This window comes from Pseudorca crassidens, chromosome 8, assembly GCF_039906515.1.
Source record: "Pseudorca crassidens isolate mPseCra1 chromosome 8, mPseCra1.hap1, whole genome shotgun sequence".
Taxonomy (NCBI): Eukaryota; Metazoa; Chordata; class Mammalia; order Artiodactyla; family Delphinidae; genus Pseudorca; species Pseudorca crassidens.
This window is the reverse complement of record NC_090303.1, coordinates 53,246,921-53,270,375: the sequence shown is the minus strand read 5'-3', so window position 1 is coordinate 53,270,375 and position 23,455 is coordinate 53,246,921. Positions and strand designations below refer to the sequence as shown.

At 38.7% G+C, this 23,455-nt stretch overlaps 1 protein-coding gene across 4 annotated transcripts in view; it reads left to right on the top strand.

The window, feature by feature from the left end:
* CDK14 (cyclin dependent kinase 14) overlaps positions 1-23,455 on the top strand; it is a 716,891-nt gene that overhangs the window by 31,751 nt on the left and 661,685 nt on the right. For 2 of the 4 annotated variants that reach the window (XM_067746468.1, XM_067746463.1), the window contains exons 3-4: positions 17,196-17,257; positions 19,056-19,118. The exons of 1 other annotated variant lie outside the window; for it this stretch is intronic. The gene's annotated coding sequence lies outside the window, so the exon portion shown is untranslated. The remainder of the gene's footprint in view (positions 1-17,195; positions 17,258-19,055; positions 19,119-23,455) is intronic. One more of the 4 variants, XM_067746464.1, reaches the window with a different exon arrangement.

Here is a 23,455-nt window from a genome sequence, read left to right as displayed (position 1 = left end):
TAGGTTTGAAGATCTTCCTAGTTGGTGAACACAAGGAAATGCAAGGAGAGTGGTACTCCTGGAGAGCACATGGAAGCTCCTCACCCTTTCCCCATACCTTGCCCTATGCATCTCTCCCATCTGGCTGCTCCTGAGTTGTGTCCCTTTAAAATAAACTGGTGATTTTGAAAGTAAAATGTTCCTCTGCATTCTGTGAGCCACTCTAGCAAATTAATTGAACCTGAGGAGAAGGTTGTCGGAACCTCGAGTTTATAGCGGGTTGGTCAGTAACTTAGGTGATAATGTGGACTTTCAGCTGGTGTCTGAAGTGTGTCAGGGGTAGGGGTGCAGTCATGTGGGACTAAACCCTTACCCTGTAGAATCTAATGCTACGTCTGGGTAGACAGCATCAGAATTTAGTTGAATTGAGGGACACCCAGCAGTCGTCCAGAGCATTGTTGTGTGGGGAATCCCCCAGCAACACATGTTGAAATTAGTTACCAAACCCTAAGAGTTTTTTTTTTTTTTTTTACTATTTTTTAAATGTTTTACAAACATTTACTCTCTACCCGATAAACACAAAAACAGTGAAAGTACTGAAAAAACTATTTTAATAGGCACACATTTGCTTTTGATAAAGGCAAGAATGATGATGATTTGGAAAAAATGCAAAGTAGAGAGAAAACAACAAAGTTTGCATGTGCACAAGGAATGAATTTTTTTGTCAGGAATAATTCTGAAGGACAAAGAGTGAATCTCGTGATGAGGGAAAAGTGCTATGCCTGACTGTTAGGGACTGAATGTGCCCCCCAGAATTCATATGTTGAAGCCCTAATCCTAATGTGACTGTATTTGGAGATAGGGCCTTTGAGGGGGTAAGTTAGGTTAAATGAGGTCGTAAGGGTGGGGCACTAATCCAGTAGGACTGGTGTCCTTATGGGAAGAGGAATAGACACCAGGTGTGTGCACACAGGGAGGAAAGGCCATATGAGGACACAGTGTGAAGGTGGCCATGTACAAGCCAAGGAGAGGGGCCTCAGGAGAGACAAACCCTGCTGGCACCTTGAGCTTGGACTTCCAGCTTCCAGAAATGTGAGAAATTAACTGTTGTTTAGGCCACCAGTCTAGTATTTTGTTATGGTAGACTGAGCTTTATACACGGGATTTGTAGACTTAAATATTCCCTTTCCTCATTGCAGATATTTACATCAGCACCAGGAAGGAGTACAGGGACTTCGCTTAAGAACGATTATCACAAATATGTTATCACCATTTTTCCTTCCTATGAGGGGTCTTTTTTTTTTTTTTTTAAATAAATGTTGCTGTGTGCGGGCTCTACTCTGGTTGTAGCGAGCAGGGGCTACTCTTCATTGTGGTGCACGGGCTTCTCATTGTGGTGGCTTCTCTTGTTGCGGAGCATGGGCTCTATGTGCGCAGGCTTCAGTAGTTGTGGCGCGCGGGCTTCAGTAGTTGTGGCTCGTGGGCTCTAGAGCGCAGGCTCAGTAGTTGTGGCACACGGGCTTAGTTGCTCCGTGGCATGTGGGATCTTCCCGGACCAGGGCTCAAACCCGTGTCCCCTGCGTTGGCAGGCAGATTCTTAACCACCAGGGAGGTCCTCCTATGAGGAATCTTGATATGTTGCTGTTGAGGAATGCTCAAAGAGACAGAAAACGTAACTCAAACTGGCTTAAGCAAAAGGGGAATTATTGACTTAGATGATAGAAGAATTTGATTCCAGGGACAGTCTGATACAGTGTCCAAAAGGATCAGCAGGAACATGTTTCTTCTTCTGAAATGACCATTGTTTTTCTTTTTGTCCTTTTGTCAGTTTATAAGAGCACTTTTCATATTATAGCTCTGTCTATCCTCTGCATTACAAAGAGGCAAGGAAAAGGCAGCCTGGGACTCTGTACATCTTCCCCTTCACCATCTTTATTGTCAGTACTGGATCCATAGTCCTCAGGGTGCAGTCTAGATCAATGTGTCAAGGGTGCCGTGGGACAACTCCATCATTCAGCCTTAAAAAACAAACCAAGATAGATCCCGGGCAAGGACAAACCTCTATGCCCTGTTCCTCCCTACCATACCCCCTCCACAATGAGGCAGTGTTGCTCAAATTTCAGTCATTCTGGAACCACCTTCACAATTTTGCCTTACCCTTTAAATTATGCTACTATTTATATTTCTGAAACCTGACATTTTTACATAGATTTACTTTAAAAGAAAAGCATATATTGTTGCCATTATATCATTATAACTACTAGTTATATTTTTCCCCATACACATTAAAACTAAATTCATAACTATGAAAATAAAAGATACTCATCTGCGTACCACTTAAAATACACCATACTTTGGGAAACTACATTAGAGCATGCCACAGGGCCACATACTAGTCAAAGACAAGATCAAGGATTGAGAGAGTTGTGAGTTTCAGGACCTCATCACTTATCAATCGCACAATAACTCCCATGGTGCGTGGTAGATGGTAGGGTCCCTTACATCTGAGGAAAGCGGCCCAGAAAGCTGCTACTGCTTTCCAGCTATTGAATGGTGGAAATTAGAATCCAGGCCTTCTTCAAAAGCAGCGGCCAAGCAGGGAAAAGCTGTGGGCTTTGGAGGGAAATAGACCTCCATCCAGACCAGTGGACAAACTGTAGGCGGTGGTCAGGGCCCTGGCGAGCCCGAGGCCAGTGCGGACCAGGCTTGCATTACAAACATTTCGCGTTCTGGCCGGAACATGAGGGGTACTAAAATTCTTTGAATTATGCTGGGGTCCAGGGCTCGGAAGGGGCTGCCTCAGAAGGGGCTGGGATTGGGACAGGTCACAGTCCATGAGTGGGTCCGCGGGTCCAGCTCGGTACCTGGTGCCCACCGCAATCCCACTGGCCGGCAACCGGCGGAACCCAGGGCCAACGAGCCATGTGCCGGCTGCAGTTGTGGAGTCAAATCCTCCTGCCAGTATTCTTCTCCCTCTTTCTCGTCCAACTGTTTATCAGCTTCTCAGAGAATAGTTTTTCCCAAGTCTCCAGACACAAGAACAAGCACAGACCAAAATCTATGGATGACGGTAAGCCATCCTGAGCCCAGAGGCTGCTGCCCCAGGTGTGCGGCCGCCGTTGTATTTCCTACTGGTTGTGGCACGCTGGCAGGCTGAGATTTCATCTCTAAAGTTGCCTTTTGGTGTTGGCAGGAAGACATTTTTAAAGGATCTTAACGTTTTTGGTGAAATCCAATTAAATTGGACTCAAATTCATTTGCTTTATCTGAAGTGTGAAAAGTGGATTAAAACAGTTTTAAATGTGGAAAGCATGTTCCCCACCCCTTTCGTTTTGCATGACCTATAGCCCAAAGCTTTGTGCTGTGAATAAGGTGTTGGGTTTTGTTCTAATCAGACCCCACTCAATGGCCATAGCTAGTCTTTCTGAGTGTTGTACGGTTTTAGTTAATAAAGTACTTAATTTGGGTCTTATCTTAAGAAATAATTACTTGGTTTGGGGACTTTCTTTTGTTCCCCTCCCCAACTGAAGAAATTCTGAAACATTAAAAGTTGTACTGAGTTAAATTCATGAACCTGGAGATAATGTCTTTGGTATCCTAAACTGGAATTGTATAGATAGAATAAGGACAGGATTTGAACTACTTGGAAAATGCCCTGTAAAGCCAAGACTGCCATTTTTATGAAGACTCTAAGACAGAATAATTACCGCTTTCTGGTTTTCAGAGTCAAAAAGATAGTATCTGTGAGTGTCTTCCTTCCTAAATCCAAACCCAAAGCTCTTAGCTTTGCACTGAAATGAGACTCTCCTTTGAGAGGGTGGAGGATAAGGAGAGGCTGAATCAAAAGATCTGGCTTGTTTCCTTTGGTTTTATCTTTCCCATACATTTTTCTCTCATTTAACCTCTCAGTCATTCCCATACATACTTCAAGAGGAACAACGTTCTCATACCATCCCTTGCCATGTTCTTCCCAGGAAAAGTGCCTAAAAACAGGCTAAACATAGAAACAAATCCCTCCCTTTGTTCCCTAACAAATTGGAGTCATACTAGAATTTTTCAAAAAACCTTGTTAAAATGTTGAGGAAGAACAAAAAGGGAGTAAACAAAAATAAATCAAGAATCATGGATAACATAGTCTGGTCTTCTAGCTAGCTTAGTTCTAGGGCTGAAGAACCCAGTCAGTGTTTCTGAGGAAACAGCTTCCCTTTGGGAGGGAAAGCTTGGTCAGCCTGTCCTGGGCCTCCCCTGAGTGTTTGCTTCCTAGCCTGGGGTAATTTCCCCTTTGAACTTGCACTCAACCTTCTTATTTTATAAGGATATGGTTTCTTAGACATTACGATTCTTTCACTTCCAAAACTGCGAAAGGGATTCTAACCTTTCACTGAGATCTCCACCTACATCCCTGCTGGTGGTCTGAGTGATAGACCTTTCCCACAGGCAACCCACAGGACTTTGTTAATGATCCCACATCAAGTGAGATCCCCTACTAAGCGGGTTGCTTTGATTCCCCAGGCTTTTAACCCTGATGTTTTATTTATATTTGAGAGCTTAGTAAGCAATATCCCAAGAAGTTGTAGTTTGCTCTTGGAACTTTGGGTTAAGAATCTTCTTTTCCAATACCTAATGAATGCATTAAAAAATACTAAAATGTAGAGAAATTCTCTTACTGGGAGCAACCAGAAAACAAAGGGGTATGGCCTAAAAAGCAAGTGGCAAGCTAGGAAAGAAATAGAAGATTCTAGATCAAAATAGAATAGCACAGCATGGTAACACTCCAAATGCCACCATCAACCCTTAGAAATGACTGTCACTAAATTCCAAGAATTTTCATTAGTACTCCCAGATCTAGAGAGATGCAAATTGAGTGGGTGTCCTGTTCTTCACCTGTTCTGAAGATCTACAGAGAAATGGTTTCGGAGGAGAAATAAGAAAAACAGAGAAACTGAACAGTGGATCTGACTCTGATGGAAACACAAGTTCCTGGGCTACAAACTGGATTTAGGGACAGATCTACAATCCAGAAATATTCCCTGTATGGAAATGGGATATATCTCCAATTAGCTAGAGTGAACCTTGGCAGTGGAAAATGATAAAACCTCAGAAGAGAGTGTAGAGCCCAGATATTCTAACAAAGTCTGGCACAGACTCACCTGAGTTCTCTCCCTTTGTCAAATACTGAGAACAACCAAGTGAATAGAGCATAAAATACAGTAAAACTGTAGTTTGTCAGAAAAAAAATTTCAAGGACAGTGGTAAGGTGGTCAAAATGTCACTTCTACTGTGTCAACACAAATAGAAGGTCTGAACAGAACTATCTCATCATTAGTAAGATGAAAATAGACAATATAGAACCTATGCAAATACTGCATAGCTAACAGAATAAATAATTGAGTATATATATACTCCCATGCAGAAAAACAGCTAATCTGTCCTAGAAGAAAACAGAACTCAAGGAACAGATGAAAATTTCCCCACAAGTGCTGAGCTAGAGAACCACCAAATGAGAAATAGATTCCGTGAAACATATGTCAAAGTCAAGATATCAGAATGAGATGAAAAGGCAGATTTCTCCAAAGAAATGAAGGCTAAGTAATTTGAACATGAGGCAAGGCTTCCAGGTTTTCTCTTTATTTCTGTAGTACCCATTTGTTTATTTCTGTAATGGTGAACACACCAAGAATATTTGTCATGCAGACTCTACATATACTTATTGTATTGGACTCTGGTAGCTGCCTCCTTCCTCTGCCCTCTAGCCTAGCGTGTGCTGATATCTGGGGGGAGGTGGGGCTACATTGTCTTTCCCCTCGTAGATTTCTCAGTCTCTTCTATCACCTGCATACCTGATTCCCAGTACTAAGTTCCCTATGTTATATATAATCAGAGTGATTTCTGTCACTCACAGACCCTTTCTGAGAAAGGTGTACTCATGGATATTATTCAGCAAACGAATATAAACTAAGGGGAAATGTGGGATTCAAGAAAGATTAGTAAGCAAAGAAACCATTAAAACGTTTATAAGTGATTGATTACAAGTCAATAGCAATTTAAATACATTACCAGTCTAATAATAATTGATAAGGACTTAATAATAATTAAAATTCCAGATGATTCCTACCTGGGGAATGGTGTGGGAAGGGAAAGGAAGAAAGTTAAAGCATATTAGGATCCTTATATAGGTAGAGAATGTAGATCCTGATTAAGCAATGATAGAAAGAAGAAGATAAAATATATCTCTCAAAAATTTTTAAGGAACCGCTCATATAGAAACAGAAACAGGTGTGACTTCAGGGTGTGACTAGAGGAAATAAAGCAACAAAGAATAAATTGATGGAATAATATATACCTTGCAAATGCTAATGAAAAATAAAGCAAGTGTAGCAATATTAATGTTAGATAACATCGAATTTAAAAAAAAATCTTTAAGTAGACGAATAAGCGATATTCCGTACTGATGTACAGCACAATACATGAAGATGACATATTATGAAACTTTGTTCACCTAACAACATAGTTTTGAAATAGATGCAGTCAAAGGTGATAGAAATAAAAAGAACATTTAACAAATTAAAAGCCATATGGACTCATTTTACATGCCTATATCAGAAATCAACAAAGTAAATGTAAGGATGTAATATAGAGAATAGTAATATATGAAATCTTGTTATCTTCCCCCCAAATTTTTCTCTTAGCTGTTCATCAAAAAATTTTAATTCCAGATAAACTTTAGAATCAGCTTGTCTGATTCAGTTGTTCTATTTTTTAAAATTATTAATTAATTCTTTGCACTGCCAATCAAAAAGAAAGTTTTTGTTTTGATATCTGGTATAATATACATTGACGCCTGGCATCTCTAGGTATTTGAAATTGTGATCCCTCATGGAAGAAGAGAAGAGGAACAAGGATGGAATTTTATGTAATAACAACATTTTAGACATTGATAGAGGGAATGGAACCAGTCAGGAAACTCAAAAAGGAATGGCCAGAGGTGTTCCAAGAGAACTAGGAGAGAATGATGCTGCAGAAATTATGAAAATGTAATCAAGAGGAAGGAAGTGACTGGAGAGAAAAATACACAAAAAAATTGGGTCTTTAAGAGAGTATAGGAAGAATCTGGTCCTGAGAATGCTGTGAAAATAGCTAGTACCTCTTTCTTCAGGAACAGAGTAAAAGAAGAAAAGAAACTATTGCTTCATGTAGCACATTGTCATGTAGGTCAGCTGTCCCTCATTGGTTCTTCAGTAATAGCAAGAAAGACTATAAGAAAGATTGCTGGTTAGTTATACAAATACTCAGTCTAAATCTCTGAGATGGACCCAGATTGGGTCATTCACTGACATGAAGTTCAGGCTAAAGAGAAGGGAATGAGGCCATGAGGGGCAAACAGATCTGGAAAACAATGGAAAGGTCAAGAAGAGTGAAGGTCTGAGTCATGTCAAAAGGCAAACAAGAGAGGAAAGGAGAGAAGATTCTAGTCAGAGACTAGAATATTGGTATTTAAGATTTCATGGTTGCAGTCACTTGGAATGATGGCAAAATCCAAGTTTAGATCATGGAAATAATTTGTTTAAAGTAAGATGAAGCATCAGAGTTTCTCTGGATGGTGGAATTTCAGCTGATTTTTATTTTTTTATGTATACTTATTTCTTATATTGAACATGTGTCACTTTTATAACTACAGAAAGACAATCCTGTTTAAATTTTTGAAAAGTTGGAGACAGAGGCTCCGCACTACCCCTAACCCTCAAGTTCCAATCTGTAAATCGTGGAAGGAGGATTCTGATTGGGCTGACTTGCTCAGATTGCTTCTCCCTGGATCAATGAGTGTGGTGTGGGATTAGCCCAGTTTGATTCAGGTGCGTAGCTTTAGATGCCTGGTTGGGACCAGGGAGTTAGTTTAGGAGAGGAAAGTTAATTTTTAGAACTTACTTGGCTAATCCAAGTAGGATGATGCTATTTCATATTTTTCTGAGTAACAGGAGAAAGTAAGGAGTTAGGATTAGTGAGAAATGGTATCAATGAGAAAGTGTCTAGACATATGAAAATAATAAAGGAAAATGCTCAGGGTATGGATACATTTGCCATGAAACAGGAATGACTTAATGAAACGCATTTTATATAAAGTTGAGCAATAAATAGGCTTTGTATTTATATTTTTGTACTTAATTTTTTTGCAGCATGTACTGTATGGAAAAATTGTCAATTGTGCACAGAAAATAATAAAGTAAGTTAACTTTTATGTGAGGAAATTGTCTTGGGAACATTATAAAGTCACACAGTTTACAGTTGTAGTCTAAAAGATATGCCAAACTTTGCTTTACACAATTTTTTGATAGTAGGAATGACTAATAGTGGTTATTAAGAAGTATTTCTGCATTTCAAACCGTTCCTTGAGAATCTAGAAATAAACAAAGGAAAAGTTTAGTGCAAACATGTACTTGCTTCTAGAAAATTGTACTTCAAAAACAAAACAATTTTTTGTTTGAAAAAATTATACTTCAATTTAAAAAAAAGAAAAGAAAAAACACACTCTTTAGTCTGGTTCAAAACCCATCACAATCTGAGAAAAGTTTACCTTTCCAAATAATTCCACAAAATTTCATGACGACAGATTTCACTCCTGCCGCAGTGGAAACCTGTTCTTTATTCTACTATAGCTTCTGTGTCTAAAGCCCTTCCTTCCTGCACAGATTTTACCTTTTCTTCAAAGCTCAGACAAATTCTTCCTATTCTCTGAAAGAAATCTTAACCAATCAACTAGAAGTGAGTACTTTCGCTATGAACTCCTATTACATTTATGATCTGTTCCACTCCTTTTGAAATTCTAATATTCTTCCATTTAGAAACATTTGTTTTTTATACAGTGGAAATATTATACCTGCCAGTTAAATTTTCAACCTCTAGAAAACAATGCTTTATATATCAATGTAACCTAACTTCCATTATATCTAGCATTTGCCCATAATTAGTAAATGCTCTTTTTATCCTCTCTATGTCCACTACTTTAAAATCCCTCTTTGCACAATAACACTTATTTAATATTTTTGGCCAGTATAAGTATTAAACCATTTAGTTTATACAATGTTAACAAACCATTAAACATTACTATGTACCTTCCCCTCTTCTGCATTTTTTCATTTTAATGATATTAACCATCATTCTAAAGTCTGTTAGCTGACTTCTCACTTCTCACTCTCTTAAGGGTCTGAGGTTAGCATGGCTTTGTATTTATATGGGTCATCTTCCTTAGCTACAAGAAAAAAATTCATGTAATTTGTCTTAAATTACGCATTACTAATTTAGAGATGTTGAATATATTCTACTGTTCCTCTGGTTAATTTGAAGTTCTTCTCTTTGAAGACTTTTTAGTCTTAATTAAGGAATTAGTCAGGGACTTTCTTGGCAGTCCAGTGGTTAAGACTTCACCTTCAAGTGCAGGGGGTGCAGGTTCGATCATTGGATGGGGAGCTAAGATCCCACATGCCTCCAGGCAAAAAAAACATAAAACAGAAGCAATACTGTAACAAATTCAATAAGGACTTTAAAAATGGTCCACATAAAAAAATAATCTTAAAAAAAATAAAAGGAATTGGTCAAATCTTTTTGAGGTAACTGACAGACACCCAACTCAAACTACTTTATTAAAAAAGAGAATTTATTAACTCACAAAACTGGTAAGTCCAGTGTGGCCTTGACATCATGCACAGCTGAGTCTTAAAGGATGTTATTCCCATTTCCTCTCTCTCTTTTCATCTCCCAGCTCTGCCTCACTCTGGGTATTGACCTCATTTTCTTCTATGGCAAATGAACATTTTCCATATAGCTGGGGAAGAGGCAGGCTCCCAGCAGACCTCTCCCAATGCCTGTATACAATTCCACAGAGGATTCTGATTGACCCTATTTGGGTCTTATGTCCAGTCCCGCACTAGTTACTGAGCCAGAGGGATGGGCTACTCTGAGTGCCATTGCCTGGGTCAGGTGATTCCAGGAGGAGGAAAGTGGTGGAGCATAGCTGACTGATAGCTGCAGACCCACATAAAGGTGGGGAAGAGATCCGAAAAGGTAAGAGGGTGTGGGTTACCATAGGAAGAAGGATGGTGACACAATCTGGGCAGACAGAGAGTAAAAAAATAAACTACCTTAGGCTACTGTGTTTCACCCTTTGAGCTTTCAGGAAGTATTTTCTCCATCCCTACATTTAAAAAAATGCTCCTGTTAATTAATGCAACCAACCCTCAAGTAAAATTTTACTTACCCAGAGTCGTTGTCAGTTATTGCCCCCCAGCTATAACTTTGGAATGTCAGAGAGATGTACGTGGTGTGCAGACGCTCTGTTGAGTTTCCCTGGCCAAGCAGTGAGTTATTGGTCACCAATCTGGCTGCCCCAGGCTTAACCTGCGAAGGAGCTCCCTTTTCCGTTGTTCTCTGAGCTCCTATCAGAGAGAGGCACAGGGAAGAATGTCTCTTCTGGGGACTGCACTGCTTTAGGAGCTCATGTGCTGTGAACCTGGTTATCGGGGCCAGGGAATCAGCTTAGCACTAAGTGACCACAAACTCTTCTCTGACAGGTTCAGGTTTTTTCTGGCGTTTCATCTCCCTTAAAACCCTGCTAGATGGCATGAACTTGATTCCTAAAAACTCTGAGATCTAATAACCAAGGCCTGAAGTCTCTGGGCTGTAATCCTTGAATGTAGACTTTGACTTTGAAGTTCCAGTCTTTAAGCAATAGTCTAAGAGGACAGGATCCATTTAGCCAAAATGGCTTCAATCTTAAATTTGCCTTCATTTGACCTCTGATCTTGGTTAACATGAAACAAAAGTTTGCCTGTGATATATCTCTTGCTCTCAGGCAGTGTCTAAGGGGTGACTTTTTACAATGGAATGTGTATCCTGCTGGTCTCAGGATATACAGCAAGAAGTGATTGGGAGGGGTCTGGGATCAGTCTTATAGGATTGGTTACCAGCATAGAACCAAATTGATTACATTAGAACCTAAGCTTCCCTATTTACTAGGTATGTGACCTTATGAGAGTCATTTGACTGCTCTGTGCCTTAGTATCCTCCTCTATAAAGTGGATATAACAGTACCTAGCTTACAGGGTTGTCATGAAGATGAAATGAGTTAATATATATAAAGGGCTCAGAACGGTGCCTGTCACATGGTAGGTCCTATGTAAGTGACAGCCATTTTTACCACTCTGTCCTCATTTTTTTTACTCTTCCAGGTTCTAGTCTTATCTTCCACGGTGGTTACCACCATTGTACCTTGCTTTTGCTTGCTTCAGCAAGAGACTTAGAATTCAGTATTCCTATTTCCACATGATCATATGGCCACCAGTGAGCAAAAAGGGGAAAGGGGGTAAAGCAAGGCTGGTTGAGAGCACCACCAGGCCCACATGTAACAGAAGAGGAATCCCCAGAGGCCTAAGTGTGAATGCTGCAGACAAGGGGAATGGGAAAGAGTGTTAGAAAGAGAGAGGGAAAAAACAAACAACAACAACAAAAAACACCCTATCTTCTGAAGTCATTATTACTACTTTGTGAAATAATGTCTTAAATTTAGTTCTCTAACTACAGAGCCTGAGAAAGTGATTCAGGTACATGTGATTTCTTGAGTGACTGCTGTTCAGCAAAATTCTATGAAGGAGTACGGGACCCAGAGAAACTAAGGGACAAGAGCCAAGCAAAGATGTGATCTCAGCCAAAGCCTACACTGGCCTGAACCATGGGCAGCCCTGGGGCAAAAAGTTACATAGCAGAGTTGTGCCTGCCTTGAGGCAAGGATGTCCATTGTTTGGAACCCCATATACTGGTCAATTCCTGACAGAGGTCAATTCTTGACCACAGGCAAGATGGTCCCTATCCACAAGGACAATGCAAGAAGAAGGGCAGCTTGAGCCGTTGGCAGTCAGCACTCATTGCAGCTAGGTTTGTGTGCATGGGCCTGGTAAAGTGGATCTGGTAAAGCGGCAGACCACCAACAGCATCAACTACAAATAATAATAATAAAATAATGATGATGATGATGATGGCTGTTATATATTGAATACTTATTGAACTAGTACTAGAAACTTACTGGGATTGTGGTTATTATACTTGGACACTGCTTTTATTTTTTTCTTTCCAAATACAGTGTTTTTGGTGCAGTGAAGAAAGGGCTTGCAAAAAAATTTGTTTTCCATATTTCGGGTGTCATTTCAGTTCTATATTTTGGTTGAACTGTCACGGTGAGTTGTCCTTATTTGAATTTTATGTACTTTTTTTTTTTTTTTTTATGGTATGCGGGCCTCTCACTGTTGTGGCCTCTCCCGTTGGGGAGCACAGGCTCCGGACGCGCAGGCTCAGCGGCCATGGCTCACGGGCCTAGCCACTCCGCAGCATGTGGGATCTTCCCGGACCGGGGTACAAACCCATGTCCCCTGCATCGGCAGGCAGACTCTCAACCACTGCGCCACCAGGGAAGCCCTGTACTTTTTACAATTGATTTGCAAACTAGTGATTTGCTACAATTGAAGAATTATAAATTATTATATTTGCTTTATTAAAATATAGCAAGTCTGTTCATTGGTGTTTCCTCTGATACAGACTGATACTGATTGTTTCCAGCCAGTGTTGGTTCAAACTAGGTCAACATTCATTCTGATTTGTGGATGCCTTACCATACCAATTGTTAAATACTTTAAATTTCATCTCTAAAGTACTCTGATGTACAATAACCATAACCCAGTAAAGGGAGGTTTGTGTTCTTAAGTTGTTTTAGAAACTCCAGGAGTTTCTTGTAAGCTAGTCCTGAGGACATATTGAGCCCAATAGCATTATTAATAACTTATATTTCCTCAGCTAATGTGTTCAATACTGAGAATTGACATTCAGAACAATGACTCCCTGGGACTGAACTCATCTCAATCATTAAAGAATCTTTAATTTTATATCTGTAATGTTGTATTTTTGGTTTTTTTAAAAAATTGAAGTGAAAAAATATAAATTTTGCTCACAAATCCATGTTTTCTTCAGAAACCATCAGGTAAATTTAAATCATAGTTGTAGCAAAGAACCTATATATAGCAAGTGACACTTCATGTATTTAGTATGAATGGGGAACCCTAGTCTCCTACTTCATCTTCCGCCCTGCTAGTTTCATTTTACAGGTACACCAGGCTGATAAGTTAAATAGTATTGAGAGGGGATACAGTTTACAGGTGTGCTGGAAATCTGCTTTCCCAGCAAGCGTTGGCTGCCTTTTTGATAAGGAACTGCTGAAACTCAAACAACAAACCATCCCCTGCTACCTACTATTTTATCTTCATAGAAACAGCAACCTGAGAGATCTATTCTTTCTGTTGAGATATTGCCTGGAATGAGTCTAGAGACAAAATAAAGGAAAAAATAAGCCTGTGGCCTAATAGTTTACCTATCTGGAGATAAAGGACATTAAATATTTCCTCTTTTTAGCAACCCAGATTATTTTCAAATGTTAGTGATTATTGCATTAAGAGTAGTTTTATTGGAGCATATGATGTATGTTACTGTATCATTTTTAATAATGACCAGTGCATTTGTATTTAAGAATCAGACTGCATGATATTAGGAACGATGAAACTATGAGAAATTATTAACCTTCTGTTAGCTTAAAATATATTTCTTTTCTTTTCATACATTTCAGTTGACATGTTTGGATTCCTGATGCTTCTACTCATTGCAGTATTGATTATAGTGTTCATTTGTCAATGCTTCATCTATCAATATTACCTGCAGACGAATGTTCCTTTTATCCTTAGTAAGAATGCACTTTAGGATAGTATCATTGAAGAGAATGCTAAGCTAGTAATCAGTAAATGTTTTACCTTTTTTATGTAATAAAAATAGTATATGCATCCATATGATAAGGAAAAAATTTTCAAAAGGTACAGAAAATTATAAAATAAAAAGGTTATTCCAGGACTTTCCTGGTGGTCCAGTGGTTAAGAATCCACCTTCCAATGCAGGGGACACGGGTTCAATCCCTGGTTGGGGAACTAGGATCCCACATGCCGTGGGACAACTAAGCCTGCATGCCACAACTAGAGAACCTGCGCCTGCGTGCTCTGGAGCCCGTGTGCCACAACTAGAGAGCCCGCATGCCACAACTACTGAGCCTGCGTGCCACAACTAGAGAGAAGCCTGCATGCCGCAACAAAAGATCCCGCGTGCTGCATATCCCACGTGCCTCAACTAAGACCTGACACAGCCAAAAATAAATAAATATTTAAAAAGTAAACTCCTTACCTTATTAAAAAAAAAAGTTTGTTTTTCCCACTCCCCACTCCACCTCTGACACCTCCTCTCCAAAAAGAATCCTTTTAATATGATTCTATTTGTATTTCTTTTTTTGGCTACCTCCATGTGTTTGAACAATATGGTTTTATCTCCTTTTCATGATTTCTTAACTTTACATGTTATCTATCAACTCCCCATCATGAAAGCTGAAAAATTTGTCTTGCACTATCCATATTTTTTTGTTATTTTGCTGTTAGGGGATATTATTATTTTGCTTGTTTTTTTTTGTTTTTTGTTTTTTGTTTTGTGGTACGCAGGCCTCTCACTGTTGTGGCCTTTCCCGTTGTGGAGCACAGGCTCCGGACACACAGGCTCAGCGGCCATGGCTCACAGGCCTAGCCACTCCGTGGCATGTGGGATCTTCCTGGACCGGGGCATGAACCCATGCAGGTGGACTCTCAACCACTGCGCCACCAGGGAAGCCCTATTTTGCTATTTTTGAATTGTAACTATTGTTGTTCATTACTAGCTCTTAAGATGCCTAATCTTTCTTCTGTTGGTTATGTTTTTGACTTTGAGTAATCCATTTAGCCCTCTGTTTCTCTATCTATCAATACTTCTCCCATTATTTAAGATAAGAAAATTTGGAACCCTGTGTTTCCTTCTACCTGTCCTCTTCTCTCTCTAGCTCCTAAATTCTGTAAGCTTTCGCACTCATTTGACATTGTCAAGTGTATAATATTTACATTCTGTTCTGTAACTATATTTATATCTTGAAATGCTTACTCTGTAGTTTGAATCTAAAATGCCTTAAACTAGTAAAATAATAAAACATATTATGATTATGTGAATATTGTTTAGGAAACAACTGAAGTGAAAATAGGAAAGGTAATTCTACGTTACTAACCTGCATTGCTTGAAAGGGAATTACCTAGTGTTAAGATCAAATAGAGTCTCTTTCCTTACTCTCCATTTCTCAAAGTCATGATACATTTCAGCTTGTTTCATGTTTACATTGTGACTTTTCCTATACAGCTTTTGCATTTCCTACAGTTTTAGTTACCTTCATTATTTCTTTTTTTTTTTTTTTTTTTTTTGCGGTACACGGGCCTCTCACTGTTGTGGCCTCTCCTGTTGTGGAGCACAGGCTCCAGACGCGGAGGCTCAGCGGCCATGGCTCACGGGCCCAGCCGCTCCGCGGCATGTGGGTTCTTCCCGGACCAGGGCACGAGCCTGTGTCCCCTGCATCGGCAGGCGGACTCTCAACCACTGCACCACCAGGGAAGCCCCATTATTTCTTGTCAAGAAGGACACAGGACACTTTATTCCTATCACTGTGATTACTCATCTAGTATTTGGTAAAATATATTCATTGTCTTCTTATAGATATTCTTTTAAAAGTCCTGTGACTTCCTGTTATAATTTACAAAAATTAGTTTCTTTTCACTGCTCTACTGAGAAGAAATTTTTGGATCCCATATCTTCCTTTTTTTTAGGATTCATTTTTTTTCCCTTTTGCTGGAGTATATTCTCAAGTAACTTTTTCAAAAGGAGTTCACAGAGGTATGGAAAATATTTTCATAGTCCATACACGTTGAGAAGTTTGTTTTTCTTCATTCTCCTTCAGGCCAGCACAGTATTATTTTCTTTCTTTAAATTGTATACCTTTTTCAAGAAGGACCCAGAGACAAGATAGAAAGATCCATAGATAAGGCAGAGGCACTTTAATAGGCCCATCTGTAAGTAAAATGTGCCTGTATGAAAAGATAAGTGTTGGCCAAATGTTCTGTTTGCTTACTTAAGACCACTTCTTTGTCTAGGACTTTGTATTTTTCTGGCTATGAGACCTTATATCCTTTTCTTATTAACATATAAAGATGAAAGAAAGAGTAAGATGGAAGATAATTCCTTATTCTTTGCATCTTAGAAAAAAAATATACCCAGAAGGAAGAACCAGTAAGGGTACATTACATATGTGGCAAGAGTCTGTGACAAACATGTTGCTTTATATATATATATATTTCCCCCCAACCCACCCCAGGATCCTGGTCTCTTATAAGTGTTATCACTTTTTTGCATAGTGCTTATCAGTAAAGTGGCTAATTATTCCCAGAAGAGAATAGGGGCCTGAGCAAATATCCATCACTGAAGTTTCTGCAGTTTAGAAGGAAAACTCTGAAGCATCTCTGCAAATATGGGCCAACAACTGCCCTCAGTTCTGGTTTAGTTCTGCTATTCATCTGCTATCTCTTCCTTTTTGATTTCTTCTAGAGATCTCCTAGACCTTGTTAATTCCATGAGCACTGCATTCTGTTAGAGGAATTTGTCTTATTAAGGGCTTCTTGTATTTCATAATCCAAAGATGCTGCTTGGGTTCCAGAAACATCCATCTTTCATTTAAAAAAAATGAATGACTAATGGGGCATCAAAAGATTGATTACTACATCTGATCTAATAGTCTTGTTATCTAGCAGATATGATTTTAAGTTAAAGCATTTTTTAAAGTTCCAAGTGTTAGAGAACATAAATGTTTAACCGCTCGTGTACTCACTGCCTCCTTTGACTCTCATCTATTTTAGTAAATATTTACTGAGTATTTATTATGCCTTAAGTAGTGTGGTTGTCACTAGGGACATAATTATAACAAGAAAGATAAATCCTTGCCTTCGTGGAGCTTACATCCTACTAAGAGAAGACACAGAGAAGTAAACAAGCAATTGTTAATTCTATTGCTAACTTACTGATATTTCAAATGATATTTCATTTATTTTAATTGTATTACTGTATTCTTAATCAAACACTTTAATTCTCCTGGTGGATAAATAAAAGGAGAACTTAATGTAATAAAGCAATGGTAATAAAAAGTTACATAAATGTAGTCTATCTAATAAGATAATTCCAATTATAACTTTATTCTGAAAATAAGCCTTACTAACTCTTAAGTTTGCCATCCTTTTGAACAGAACTCAAGTCTATATTGCTGGAAGACCACACACGATTTACATTCCTCGTGGGACTACTCCTGGCAAGTATTATAATTTGTTTGATGAGGTGCCCCAGACTCTTTCAGTAACTCACAGCTGTAAGTCTTCCTCTTACTTATCCCAGGCATCAAAATTAAAGTATGAGTAGGAAACACTGTTCTCATTTCTAAAACACATTCTTATAACCTCAATAGCTAGTGTAGGATGGGTAAAAACCATAATATTGATAGAGAAGAGTTTAAAATTTCCAACCTAAATTGGATATTAATACCTTTCCCAGTTACCCCAACTCCCACTCCACAAAAGCAACTCAACAAAAGTTTCACTTTGCTTTAAGGAATCCTTGAAGACTTTTCCCAAATCAATTCATCCTATCTAGTTGACTGACCCTCTCTCCACTCTTTTCAGCTTGATTCTTTAAACCTTCCCGTACTTACAAGGCTCCTGCTTACCCAGAACTCAGATCTTCGCTCCCTTCAGCTCAACATGCACAGCTCTGGGCAGGTCCTCACACTCCTCCAGGCCTAGATCCTGGGAACCCAACTGAAGTCAGAACCGTAGCCCCCTTGTTCACCTGGGTAATTGAACCATAAAGTATTGACTGATGAAAGGGCACTGCAAGGTCCTCTATAATTTCCATTAAAAATAACATCAGGGGACATCCATATTATTGTGCTGCTCCGGGCCTCTGGGACATGATACTAAATCTGAATGAGAAGCAGGGTAAACCTTGTAGGGGCAAGGATGAACTGTCAAGCATGTACATACTCCATTGCTAACTTCTAGATCTTGTTACGTAGAAATTGTTTTGATGGTAACAGGATCACGAACTGTTTCAAAAAGCTATTTGAGGAGAGGAGCTGAAGTACAGGGTGATTGCTGCTTCCTAGGATTGAAATCACACCAGAGGGCTGCAGAGGACGATGCGGCATTTCAACTTGTCTCCCTCCATGTTCAATTCCACAGCAAAGTGAACCAGGAGAAGTGCTTTGAAGAGAGCACAGGGTTGGATATTTATTCATTTCAGATAGAAACCGTTATCTATTCACAGATTGAGAGCAGTTAGTTACACTAGATTCATTGTAGGGAATAAAATGTGATCAAATTCAGAAAGCAGGATTATTTTCCACCCAGGAGAAAAATCTCAAGCCCAAGGGATAGCCTATATTAAAAGGTTGAATAAAGGAAACAAGATTCTTCAAAAGGCATTGAGAAGAAGATGGGAAGTGGAAGCGTGGTGTCATAGAGATCAAGAAAGGAGGGTCTGAATGTATGAGTGTCCTTTAGACTTACAAATTGGGAGGTTACTGATACCCTAACTGCATGTGGTAGTCTTAGGAGTGTTTATTCGAGACACAGTATAAACAGACTTCTGACTTGTGGAAGAAGAAAATATGGAACCTGAAAAACGTCATACACTATGCACATTTGACCACGATGCCTTTCACCCACAGAGTTATTTTCCTGGAGTGATAGTAATATCGCCCCTCTTGGTCCTTGGTCCAAACTTCTCTAGAAAATGAATTCAGAAGATGATTTGAAGGGATTAGGGAATCATTGAGCATCCACAGGTTTTCTGTCAGCAGAGACAGCTAGTCTTGTGGTCACCACCAAATGTTTGCCCTTTTCCTCTTTGTTAAACTCATACCCAAGTTGGTAATACCTTAAGTCATTTGAGCCCTAAATATTAAAATAGCAGTAATATTGCAGTATCAGAATAGAAATCATATGATTATTTCTAGATATTTTATGTTAAGCACTTTTTAAAAATTAGGTAAGTCATCACTGACTTTTCTTAGAAAGACTTTGAAAAGGTAAATTGATTCTCTCTTCTCATAGTATATAATGAATAGATAACTGAAAAGCTAGATCATCCAGAGAGAGAAGGAAGTTTCTTCAATGGTAAGCTTTCCAATTATATTGCATGAATTTTCTGCATGACTTCCCTCCCTCCTATTATGTAACTTTTCAGAAATGTAATCAGAATCATTAAGAAAGGAAGTGGAAATAAATCTGTAAAATGTAAACTGATATTCAATGCCTGACACATGTAATAGAAGGCAGCAGAAAATGGAGCTGTAACAGCTCCTCAGTCAGGCTGCCTTAGTTGAAATCTGGGCTTCATTTACTAAGTATGTCACATTGGACAACTAACTTAACCTGTCTGTGTCTTAGTTTACTCATTTGTTAATATTCTCCAGTAATAGTGAATAAATCAGTGGGTAGCTCTGAGGGACAAAATGAGATTTTATGGGCAAAATTTTTAGAATTTCCCTGACAGTAAGTTCTTAATAAATGTTAATCGTTACTGCTGGAGTACAGAATCTCAGCCCTTGAAGGCATATGAAGGTTACCTGCCCAGCCCCTCCTTCAGTGCTAGGACCCTCTTGCCCGTATCTCTGGCATGTTTGATGGTGAACAGCTGGAGACTGTCACTTGTATGAAAACAATGACTAATTTGGCTTTGTATATGTGTGCACGCGTGTGTATATGAATATTGTGTGCACGCACAGGTGCTTGATTTTCAACAGGGTAAACACACAGGCATACTTTTATTGCCACTTCCTACATCCACCTACACAGAAAGGAAGACCCTAGCTAGAGGCATGCTCCATAATTGTATGGCTCCTGAAGTTGTCAGTGCAGGTGAATAAGAAACGAGAGGAAGGAGAATGCAGGTAACTCCCAGAAGCCTGCAGGCCCCTAGAGGCCAGAATGATCTCCAGGAGAGAAATTAGAGTTTAAAAGATCAGTGACGCTAGGATGACCATCTGTCATCCAAACTGGGACCATTTTGAGAGTAAAAGGGGGTACTATTAATAATTATTCTGGGAGAAAAGTTATAAACCAGGAGTTTGCGCAAATGAGAACATGTAGTCACGCTGGTTGACACCCACTGTTGTGAGGGAAATGTGTGCATTTATTTGCAGTTGGAGGGATTGGGTATCTATACAAACTTTTAAAAAGGCAATCTGACAGTGTCTATTAAAACATTTTTTGGGTACTCTTTGACCTGGTAATTCTGTTATTAGAGATTTTTTCCCCTTATGAGTCACCAAAATTATGTGTATTAGTTGAATGAGATGAATTTCTAGATTTGTCCATTTGTGACATACAATTTCATACAGTTCAAACTAATAAAATTGTCAGGAGTTGATTTATGTGTTGTGGGACCTGAAGCTTATGAAATTTTGAGACCCTCGTAAAAATTGTTTTTAAATCTTCTTTTTGTTAATTTTACAAAAATGTTTGACTCTGATAACACATATTCCCAGAACCTTAAAAGGTCTAGGGCAAATGAGGGCTCCTAAAGCTTAAGCTATACCACACACACACATCTTTTATTAAATATTTTAAAAATAGGACACACACATCACACACATTCTTGTCTAGACTTGAATAAGAATGGAACTGTCATACATTTGGGGGTATAAATTAGTATAAGAATTCTAAAAATTAGGGCTTCCCTGGTGGCGCAGTGGTTGAGAGTCCGCCTGCCGAAGCAGGGGACACGGGTTCGTGCCCCGGTCCGGGAAGATCCCACATGCCGCAGAGCGGCTGGGCCCGTGAGCCATGGCCGCTGAGCCTGCGCGTCCGGAGCCTGTGCTCTGCAACGGAAGAGGCCACAACACTGAGAGGCCCACATACCGCAAAAAAAAAAAAAAAAAAAAAAAAAAGAATTCTAAAAATTAGTCTGCTAATATGAATCAAGAGCATGAACCTTTTTTTACTCTTTAAATCCCAATAATGTCACTTTTAGGAATTTATCCTATGAAAATAATCTAAAATAGTTTCATTTTTAACATGTAGCTCTATGATCCATTAGGAATTAAGCATGATATATGGTGTGAGATTCAGTTCCAATTTTATCTTTTTCCAAATGGCTATCAAGCACAATTTATTTTAAAAGCCCATCTTTACGCAAGTGATGAGATGGAATTTTTTTCATAAATTAAATTTCCATACACATTTGAGTATATTTTTATTCTATTCACTGCCATTGGTTTGTCTGGCTAATCATTCCCTAACACCATAATTAATTATGGAGGATGTATAAATTATTTTAATATCTGGAAAATGTATTAAACTTCTCCCCACCTCACATTATTCTTTTTGTTTCCATTTTTTCTTAATTTTAAGTTCAAGCATAATAAAGATGAGTTGTTTATTCTAACTTGTGCCAATGCTGGAAATTTCAGAAAGTTAAACATTTGTTCTCCGGAAAAGATAATCATTCTAGAACTTCAGAGGTTCTCCATGTAAAGTAATTCATGAATTTACAGTGATTTCCTCTTGAGTTGTTTCATCTTGGTTGTCCTCCCCTCCCCGTCCTGTCTTTCTTCCTCTTCCTCTTTCTCTTTTTCTTCTTTCTGTCTTCTTTTCCCTTACTTCCTTCATCTCTTCCTTCTAGAGCAGACTTACCAAAGAAGAACTTGATGATATTAGTATTTTTTAAAAAAATTTATGTATTCATATGCTGCCTTGCTGTCCAACTTTTGTACCAGAGAATTTCATTTTGAATAAAATGCTACTGCAGGGGGAAAATGTTGCAGGAAAGCTTTTACTATACAGTTGACCATATAATAATCATAGAAAGACTTTCAAATGCATAATGTAAAAGTTATAATTTTTAATGCTTTTTGCTTACATATTCTGTTAAAAATAAAACAGTGAAGCATTTAAAAAAATAGACCTGACATTCCAGCCCAAAACTGTCTTCTATAAAACAATATTTTGAAATCTTAGAATAAGACATAAAAATATACTAGGACAGATTATGGAACCTAGTTTTCTATTCTTGTTCATATCTAATCAGTATATTTAAAGAAAAGGTAGTGAACTCTATTGAGAGTTTTCACCCAGGATTCTGAGGAAACAGGGCTGTGAGGAGAGAGGAGTAAAGAGCTGGAAAGACTGGGATTCAGGAAAGGCTTTGTTTGAGTGATGAGAATGGAATGAGGGAAAGAGTATTTGAAGGGAGAACTATCTTAAATTGGGAAGTGGGCTCCAAGGCAGAGCTTTGCCTGCAAGAATTTATTGGAGAATGCTCTTAGGAATAACACACATAAGGGAGAGAGAGAGAAGCAGACTTGGGCAGGGGGAATAATTGAATTGTCATATAGTCACAACAGAGACCTCAGTAAATTTAATGGAGAGTTCTGGAATCTAGATGGCCTCCCTAATTGAGGCAAAGGGGCCCAAACCTTCATATCAACTATCATTATATGTGGGATGCTCTCCAAAAGGAGACTTAACTTTGAGTGCAGCAGCTCCCTTTGACTGAGGGCAATTATCAAAGAGAGCCTGGCAGCTGGAGGAATGAGTGCCTTCTTCTGGAAAGGGAAGTCCAGGCATCTACCACAGCAGCTGTCATTCATTTGGGGGAATATTGAGAATAGTGATGCTAGGAAGATAGGATTTGAAATGTTCTACTACTCGTTAAGAGCACACTCTTCCCTCTCCACTTTAGCATTTTCTTTACAACCGAAGTGAACATTAATATTTCTTTCAATTATATCTTTCCATTGTTGTTGAAATTATTATTATTATTATTATTTGATTGACCCTATGCAGAGATTGGGCCATATGTGACCGGCTTTATTTCTGGGTTAAATAAATTTTGGAATAGAATTAATTGTGATGGTAACCAAGAAGGGAAAAATATACAAACAGAAGATGGTAGATTTATAAAGAAAAGAAGGTAATTGAAAAATGGTTGTCTTGGAGAAGTAGAAAAAAGCAGATCTAATGGGACAGAAAATGGTGAAGTAGAAGGTTGTTGCCAGAGAATAAAACTTCTCCTAGAACACTAGGAGATGGAACAGCTTCAGTCAGGAATTGGCAAACTTTCTTATAAAGCGCCAGATAGTAAATGTTTTAGGCTTTTGGGGTCTTCTGGTCTACTCACCTGTCGTGTAAAATCAGCCATAGACAATACATAATCGAATGTATGTGACTGTGTTCCAATAAAATTTTATTTACAAAAACATGAGAGGGCCAGATTTGGTTTGTGAGCCATAGTTTGTGGAACCCTGGTTTAGATGATGAAAAAGACCATTGAATGGCTAACTGGTGTTTGCCTATCTTGTTACGCTGACTTGTAACAAATGTGTTTAAAGATTCCAAATAAAATATCCAAAAGAAGATACAAAGGGAAAGCTAGAATAAAGTAACCATTGTGTAACTAATAATCCCATCACTTTTGTCACATGGTTGATCACAGTATGCACAGCCTTTCA